This window comes from Corylus avellana, chromosome 9 (assembly GCF_965113065.1).
Source record: "Corylus avellana chromosome 9, dhCorAvel1.hap1.2, whole genome shotgun sequence".
NCBI lineage: Eukaryota > Viridiplantae > Streptophyta > Magnoliopsida > Fagales > Betulaceae > Corylus > Corylus avellana.
Window position 1 is genome coordinate 4,676,644 of NC_142498.1, and position 9,906 is coordinate 4,686,549.

The window sequence follows — 9,906 nt, forward strand, 5'->3', positions numbered from 1 at the left end:
ATTAACAGCCCATCTCCAAACACTCACCTAGCCTCCGATTTTCTCCTATTTTTCTTGCAACTGTGGGTGTTCATCCACCCACATTGCCTCTGTGTTGGGATTTTCTTGTTTTTGCAGGGAGTTTTGGGCATCTTTGGCCGTAGTTTGTTTTTTTTGGTCATCAGAAGTGCACACCACCTATTCGACAAAAGTCCCCAATCAAGCTCAACATGCCTAGACCCGGTGCTTCTTCCTCTCAGGGGTTCGAGGCCCAAGCCATTTCTCCCCCACCCACTTTTGAGGAGCGAGAGCTGCTGTTTGAGACCACCTTCGCCATAAGAGAAGACTTTCAAAACCATGAGGAGACTCAGTGGGCAGTCACCGAGTTCAAGCGAAGGGGGCTCAAGAAGCTGTTCAAACTAGTCACCACCACTACCTACCGAAAGCTGGTGATCGAATTTTACGCCAAGCTTTCCCATGATTGCGAGAATTTGGTTGCTCTCTCTTTAAAGGTGCAAGGCCAAATTATTCATGTGACTCGGGCCGACATAGCCGCAGCCCTGCAGTGCAATGATGAGAATCCTCCAAAAACTGCAAATCTTGCCGAGCAACCGCCCCGATACTATGTGGCAGAAATCATTAAGGAAATGTGCCAAGGGCACTATGCGAATGCCCACCATAATGCCGGCAGCTGATCCAAGCTACCTCGAAGGCTGTGGTTTGTGGATTCCGTTTTGCACCGAAATGCCTTCCCCTTGGGACACAAAACTCAAAGGCATGATCAATTTCTCCAAACTCTTTATGCCATCCATAAGGATGCTTGGTACTCCATCCTCGTCATCATTTGGAACCAAATCCATAAATTTTGGAATGGAGTGCACATTGGGGGAGCAAAGTCCACACACTCATGGGGGTTGCCATTCCCCTACTTGATCACATACATTCTTTGGAAAAAGGGCTTTAAGGGCACCACAGTTGATGAGCCAGTCACCACAACTCCAATATATGGCCTTCGCCAATGGAACAAGAGCTTCTCCCATATGCCCCAGGCACCTCCAGAAGCTGGGGAAGAGGCGGATAAGGCTGAGCCGATGGCAAAAGATGAACCGGCAACTGAGCCGGTAGCAGAAGATGAGGAGGAGGCCTCGTTTGACTTTCTCGCCGCCCAATATCACTCCCTTTGTGAAGAAATGGCGAGCCTTTGGAGAGAGCTAGCTAATCAAAGAAGGGAGGCTCGAGAGGATAAGGCACTAATGGATCAACGCCTAGCTGCCTTGGAAGAATTGATGCAAACCGTCCTCAGCCGTTTGCCACCACCATCTGGAGCATCTACTTCTGGCCAGCACTGAGATGGGACCACAGTCTGGCTGAAGACGTAAAACTTAGCGCTCATGGGAGGCACCCCATAGCATATCCTTTTTTGTTTTGTTTCACTTATGTTTTGTTTTTATTTTATTTTGGTGTTTTTTGTGTTTTTAGTGTTCTGTCTTCTTTTCCATTCTGTTACTGCGATCGATCGTACCCAGCATGCGATCGAGCGCAGGTCACCATTTGTGAGTTCAACACATTTTGTTAGTGCGATCGAACGCACCATGCGTGCGATCGAGCGCACTTAGGCAGCATCCCATAGATATTTTTTTTGTTTAGTGTGTTTTAAGTTAATCTTTTTGTTCATCTTTAGTTTTGTTCCTTTTTACTTGTTTGTGTGTTTTCTTATTTTGCAGGGACAAGTGTGCTTCACTTCAAGTTTGAGGGTGTCCTATGAGCCATGCTTTCCAAGACTATGTCCACCATCTCCCGGGTACATTCTTTCCTTTACTTAGACACATTGGGGACAATGTGTCATTTAAGTTTGGGGGTATGGGCATACATGTTCACACACACTTTGTCCCAATTTCGTGTTATTTGTTTTGTGTGTTGTTAGTTTATTTGAAAAAAAAATATATATATACATGTTCATGTTTATCCCTAAATTTTAGGTTGATCTAAAAGAATTGTGATTTGAATTCATCAGTGAGCTTAAAATTTTGAACACAAGATCTGATGAGTGAATCTGTTAGTTTGGTTACTTGTTTAGGACTGTTGAAAAATCACATATTTGATCTAAGCACTCAAGCACATTAGCACATAATTTGTGAGGAAAGACATGAGGTCTGATATGAGTGTTTTTGTATCTTGGATGAAGTTGGATGACTTATTAGATGACACTGTGGCATATATAGTAGGAAAAAAAAAAGAAAATAGAAGAGAATAAATAAATGATCATTGATGGCTTTCACTGAGTAACTGGACCTCTTGTTTCAAAGCATTGAGTGTTCACGTCAAAAGGTGAAAAATTTGGATTTGATCAATGTCATGGTTAGTTGGTTTTGCAGCCTTTTTGACTCAAGTTACTAGGTCCTTAGGGGTGTCTCTACACCTAATGCCCTAAAACCACATGGTTTAGGAGTCCTTGACTTAACACTCGCTACAAGGGTCAATTAGAAAGCTTAAGGGAACCAACATTGTACAACCTAACCAAAAAAAAAAAAAATGAAAAAATGAAAGAAAAAGAAATATGCCAATGTGTCATTCTAATAGGAATTTCAGTGAATTCTGAGATAAGGAGACATTGCATATTGGAAAGATTTGGAAGCCTCATAATTTTGTACTAGTTCACTGTACACAATTTTTGAACTTGTGATGATTTAACATGTCCTTTGTAAGTAATTGCACTTTGAGATTCCAATTCATTGTGAAGATGGAGTTCATCTTTTTAAGTTTGCTTATGAATGAAAACCATGATCTTGATGTGATACTTTAATTTGTGGGATAACATGAATTCTTGCAGGATGTTTGTGGGTAACATTTCTGGAAAACCCTCACGAGACTTCACCACTCCACTAGGGAATTCCTAGGGATTTAAAAGGCTTGTTGCATACGCCAAATGCAATCGTACATCCCACGAAAAATAGATTTATCTTTTGTCTTCTGTTTTTCCATTCCTGTTTTCAGTTTTGTATTGCTAAGGGACTAGCAATATGTAAGTTTGGGGGTGTGATAAGTGCTAAAATATTCATATTTTCAGCCCTTAACTTGCATGTTTTAACCCTGTGATTTTAGTTAATTAGGCCATTTTAATTCCTTTATGTGTTTTTCATACTTTTGCAGGCTTTTGGAAGAAAATGAAGTAAATCTAGACGATTTGGGCTTAAAGAGAGAAGATGGGAAAATTGGAGCTCCCTGACACTGCGATCAATCGCAAGGTACCTACGATCGAGCGTAGTACCCGAGAGGAAACAGCATAAAGCAGGCCAGGAGCGATCGAGCGCATGCCAAAAGAAGGATCGATCGCAGACCTGCGATCGAGCGCACACGGGCTGCGATTGATCGCATCCGTGCGCAGGAGACACATCAAGTGGCGGCTAAAGTGTCACTCTTTCCATATTAGGGTTTTCCAACTCCCAATTGTAATAGGTCTGAAAACCCTACGAAATCCCTAGGTTTACTACTTTGCCAAGGACTTCTAAAACCTATAAATAGACCCTTAAGCCTCTAGAATAGATATACTTGGTAAGGAGAAGAATAGGAGCTCTTCAAGTTCAAGTCTTGGGTTTATTCTTTTCCTTTCTTTTATTTTATTTTATGAAGATGTTTAACATCAATTTTATGTGTAGCTAATTTAATTAGTAGGGCTGATTGAAGCCCTAGTTATGCTTTGTTAAATTTCAATATTGGCGCCTTTGTGATGATCTTGTTGTGCTATTTAACTTAATTAATGCCTACTTACATGAATTCCTCATATGTGTCTGCCTGATCAACATATGCATGTGGTACGGACTAGTTAGTGAAATCAATTTGGATGGCTGAGTCCTGGGTTTAACATAAGTAACAAAAGAAATCCACACCGGATTCTTGGGTTAATCAACATGGGGAACCAGAAGTATATGCCATGCCCTAGGCCTCACGTTTTTGTCGATTTCCATAGAACATATGCCTTACTAAGGAACAACTTAGTATAAATCATCCTGAATCCCTTAGGAAAGAAAAGAGTTAGAGTATACGCCATGCCTAACTCGTTGCTTAGTGAAATCTATAGCCTTAAGAGTATACACCATGCCCTAAGGTTGACAAACATTAGATATGCATAACATGATCAAAGCATTGACATATTGTCATATTATCTAAGTATGATTAGTGGTGGATATCAAAGCCCTACCTTTACCTTTTCATTTGTCTTTAGATCTTTTTATTTCTTTTTCACAATATCAATTCCGTGACAAGTTGAAATTGTAATTAATTCAAAACAAAATCACAATCCTCGTGGGATCGATCTCGTACTTGCTGCACTATACTATTGTTTTAATCTTGTGCACTTGCAAGTTAAAACGTACTAAATATTATCTATTAATTTAGGTAGTATTTTGCACATCATCGAGGACTACTTGAACTGTCAAAATGCTTTCGCTGGAATGATGAAGAACCAGATGATGGTGCAGCCAACACTGTATGACTGGGCTGAGAGCGCATAGTCTGTGATCTAGCCTCAGCACGGACAAGTTCAAAGATGGCAGTGCCCAAAGTGGGAAGAGGAGAACGATGTAAAAGTTGCACACGAACAGACCCAAAATCATCACTTAAGGCCATCAAAAATCGCTGAAGGCGATGTTGATCTCTACGTGTAACATACATCTCAGCATCAGTAGGATCCTTCCAAATAAGATTAGAGACATCAATTTGGTTCCAATAAGAATTGCATGCAAGCAAGAAAATCATTAATACTCTGATCAGGTTCCTGCCTCAGATGAAAAAGCTCAAACAGAAGCTCATACTCGTGAGCACCGTCCACGGCAGAATGGCGAGAAGCAAGCATATCCCAAGCACCCTTTGCTTCATCGAAGCTGCCAAAGAGTGCAGAAATAGATGGGATAGTAATGTTACGGAACCACGTAAGAATCTGATGATGCTTACTATCCCAATCAATAAGATGAGTGGTGAAGGCGTCCTTTGATTCAAAAGCCCCTTTAACTAGCTTTTTGACCTCCCCAGTCATAAAGCCAAAGCTTGCGGCCTTTAAGAAAGCTACACATAGATTGGGACCACACCATATAGTTTGTGCCATTCAATACAATCTAAACATGATGAAGAATCTCGTTTTGTGCCATCTAGAAGGGTCAAATGCAAAAGCAGACCACAAATATGAAATCAGGACGGAAAAATAGAGTAGAAAGCACCTGGTCAAATATGGAAGTCAACTAAAAAGTCAACAGTCAATGGTCAACGCAATGCTGACATGACATTGGATGACGTTGCACTAGTTTGTTGTGCCAAATACTACCTAAATTAATAAATAATAATTTGTATGTTTTAACTCGCAAGTGCACAAAATCAAAACAGTAGTATAGTGCAGCAAGTACGAGATCGTTCCCACGGAGATTATTGATTTCGCTTAGAATTGATTAAAATATCAACTTTGTCAATAAATTGATATTGATATATTGAAAATAAATAAAAGATAGGGCTTTGATATCCACCACTAATCATGCTCAAACAATATAACAATATGCTAGTGCTCTAATCATATTATGAATACCTAATATTTGCTAACCTAAGGGCATAGGTGTATACTCCTTAAGCTATAAATTTTCGTAAGCAACAAATTAGGCATAGGTGTATACTCTACCTCTTTTCTTTCTTAAAGGATTTAGCATGGGTGTATACTAAGTTGTTCTTTAAGAAAGCATAAATCTATAGAAATCGACAAACACACAAAACCTAGGGCATGGGTGGATACTTCTGGTTTTCCATGTTGATTAACCCAAGAACCCGTGAGGAAATTCTTTTGTCACTCTATTAAGCCTAGGACTCGATCATCCAAATTGACTTAAATAACTAATCCATACCACATGCATATAATGGCCAGTCACACACATATAAGGAATTCAATAAAGCAGGACTTAATCAAGTTAAGCATCACAATATGATTATCACAAAGGCGCCAATACTGAAATATATAAACATAATTAGGGCTTCAATCTAGCCCTACTAAAGTATTAGTTACACATAATTAAAATAAAACTAAAAAGAAAAAGGGAAAGAAGAAACCAAAAACGACTTGTTGAAGTAGCCTCCAATTCCTCTCCCCAAAGTTGTGTCTAAAGATGGTCCCTTGAATTGTGAGGCTGAGAGGTCTATTTATAGGCCCTAGAACACTCTAGAAACCCTAAAAATTGTAGCTTTTACATTCTAGTTCGCCTAGGGTTTTGAAGGGGTGAAAAAGAGCAATTTTCGGAATAGGGCGCTGCTGCCTTGCTCTTCACGCACGGGTGCACTTGATCGCATCTGGGATCGATCGTGTGGCTTCTGCACTCGATCATAGATGCGATTGATGCTGCTTCTTGTGCGCACAAGCACAAGCCTGCGCTCGTTTCTTGACATCTCTCTTGCAGTGCCCTCAAGCACAAGTCTCCTGCGATCGATCGCACTATCAGAACCTTTAGCTTTTCCCAAATTTGCTCTTTAAGCCCCAAACTTCTAGAAATTCTTCCTTTTCTTCCAAAAACCTATAAAACAAAGAAAATATAAAAAGGAAATAAAATTGCACAAACACTAAGGAATTAACAAATATACATTAAGGGGCTAAAATATGAATATTTTAGCACTTATCACACTCCCAAACTTACATATTGCTAGTCCCTTAGCAATACAAAACTAAAAACAAAATCAAAAACATAAATCAAAAAAATAAATCCATCTTCCGTGGGATGTACAATTGCATTTAGTATATCCAACAAGCCTTTTAAACCACTAGGAATTCCTTAGAGGATGAGTGAAGTCTCGTGGGGGTTTTCAAGGAATGTTACCCACAAACATTATGCACAAGTTCATGTTATCCAAAATTCAAGTGTCACTCAAAACCATGATTTTCATTCATTAGTAAGCTTAAAAAGATAAAATCCATCTTCTTAATGAATTGGAATTTTAAAATCTAATCATTTACATAAGACAGGCTACGGTATCACCAGTTCGAAACGGTGTAAAGTGAACTAGCACACAAATATGAAGCTTCCACTTATTTTCAATGTGCAATGTCTCAATATCTCAAAATTCACTGAAATCCCCATTAGAATGAATCACTATGACATAACTTTTCTTTTTCTTTTTCCTTTTTCCTTTTTTTTTGGTCAGGGTGTGCAATGTTTGGTTCCCTTAAGCTTTCTAATTGACCCATGTAACGAGTGTTAAGTTAATGACTCCCAAACCAGGTGGTTTTAGGGCATTAGATGTAAAACACCTCTAAAGACTTACTAACTCGAGTCAAAAAGGTTACGAAACCAAACTAACCATGACATTAATCAAATCAAAAAATTTCACCTTTTGACGTGAACAACAATTCTTTGAGGCAAGAGGTCAAGTTACTTAGTGAAAATCTTATCAATGATCATTTTTTTCTTTATATATATATGCCAAAGTATCCATCTAATAAATCATTTAGTTTCACTCAAGACATAGAAACACACACATCAGACTTTCATGTCATACCCCACAAATTATGTGCTAATGTGCTTGTGTAGATCAGATCAAACATGTGAATTCTCAACTGCCTAAAGCAAGTAACCAAACTGAAAAATCCTATTATCAGATCATGTGTTCAAAATATTAAGCTTGCCAATGAGAATCAAATCACAATTTTTAAGATCAAATAAAATTTTAAGACAAACATGAACATGCATATATATATATATATATATATATACACACACAAAGATAAATAACAAAAATAAGGATAAAGTGTGTGCAATGCATGTAAATGTCCCCCATACCCCCAAACTTAAATTACACATTGTCCCCAATGTGTATATAGCGTGGAAAGATCTAACCTAAGAGAGGAATAACTGTCTGGATTGGTATGGCTCCTAGCACACCCCCAAACTTGAATGCAAGCATACTTTTCCCTGAAACACAAAGCACTAAAGTAACAATGGGAAACAAAAACAAAATGAAATGAGTCTTATGGTGTGATAATGTGATAATATTGGAGCATTATCCTTGGTATCCAATCCTGTGTTCCATGCTAGAACTAAACACATTGAGGTAGACTATCACTTTGTTAGAGAGAAGGTACTCAATGGTGATAATTTGATTAAGTTCATCTCCACAAATGATCAAATTGCTGATATTTTTACTAAAGGTTTGCCCTTTGCTCGATTCATCATTCTAAAGAACAAGTTGTTCATGGTTTCTCCCCCCATCAACTTGCGAGGGGTGTTAAAGCATGCCACGCTTTCAAGGGATCGAGCGCAGGCTCGAGAGTAGTACCAAAAAAGGTTGTAGTTCAAGTGTTGCACTCGAGCACAGTCTTGAGCGCAGTACCAGAGAAGTTTGACCATCAAGTGCAATCGATCGCAGTACCAGAAAAGAAAGACGAGGATCAGGTTAGGCTGGGCTCGAGCGCAAGTCTGATGCGATCGAGCGCAGATGGGCGTACAAGGCAATCTCGCTGCTGCAGGAAAGCTGAAACTCAATATGGAAAGATTCTCTATATCCCTCAACCTCCTATGACAGCATATAAAGTAGGTTTGGGAGTACGAGCTGGCTGTGATCAAATCGTTTGTAAAAGGAAAGAAGTTTAACTATTGAAAGACTTGGAGACCAAGCTAGCCAATGAGAAGATCTCCTTTTCCTTGTAGTAAAATGATTTGTTGTAGATTCTGAATTTAGGGTTAGCGTGTCTTATGTCTAGTTGTATATATATTACACCAATGTAATTGTAAAAGTTGTCAACTTTGAATATACCTTTTACAAAGTTTTTCACGACTTAGCCGGGCCAGCTTGGGCCGCTCGCTTGGCCGAGCTTCGAGTCACCCTCGCCTGCAACTTGGGCTTTGCTGGGTCTTGCTACTTGTCGCTTCAATTCTTAGGCGCCATTAGGGAAACAATAGAAGAAAGAAGGCCCCTGTCTGATTGTCTAACTCTCTCTCCCTCTCTCTCTCTCTCTGACATTAATTCATTTTCCCGCTAGGTGAATTTAAAAGGACGGTTTGGATTTTGAGTTGAGGAGATAGATTGGGCATGTGAAAAGGTGAAATCGACAAAGATGAATATCAAATAATTTCATGGATATACAAATTTGTTTATTTTTTAAAAAATAACAAAAAGGCAGAGAAGAGGGTCAACCACATATTTTCTTAGGTTTTATTTGTTCATATTTTTTATTATTCATTAATACTTTTATTATTAAAAAGAGAGAGAGAGAGAGAGAAGAAGAAAGTATTATTAAACAAAGAACCTATAAATATTCTTACGAGATTAAGTTGGATTATAGTTTGATTCAATTCTAATGTAAGCTCCGTTTGTTTCGGAGTAAAATGGTTTCAAGTGAAACTATAACCCAACTTAATCTTGAAGAAATATTTATAAGCTTTTTGTTTAATAATACTTTTTTCCTTTCTTTTTTTTTTTTTATGAACAACAAAACTCCATTCCAAGTATGAATGAAGAAAGAATAATGGAGCATATATAACTATTGGGCTACCAACTTGTTTTATTTCTTGGCAATCATGTGACAGTTGGATATGTTTGACAATAATTTTGAAAAGTGTTTTCTTAATTTTGTTTTGTAAAAAATATTTTGATATTGTAAAAATGTTTGTGCTCTAAATTGTTTATTAATGATTATATATATAATCCTTGGTATCAAATCCGTGTTTTATGCATCATCCCCCTCCTTGGTATCAGAGCTGAACATGCAAGGAGGGGGAAGATGCATAAAAAATAATCAATTGAAAATAATTGAAAATAAAGCAGTAGAACCATCCATGTAGTTGGTAATTGCAATTAAAATAAACATGATGCAAGAATTTCCAGAGTAAGCGTAAAATTGGAGCTTATAAAAGAGAAATGGAACAAATAGATAATGGAAAGTTATCAAAAGATTTAATTAATAAT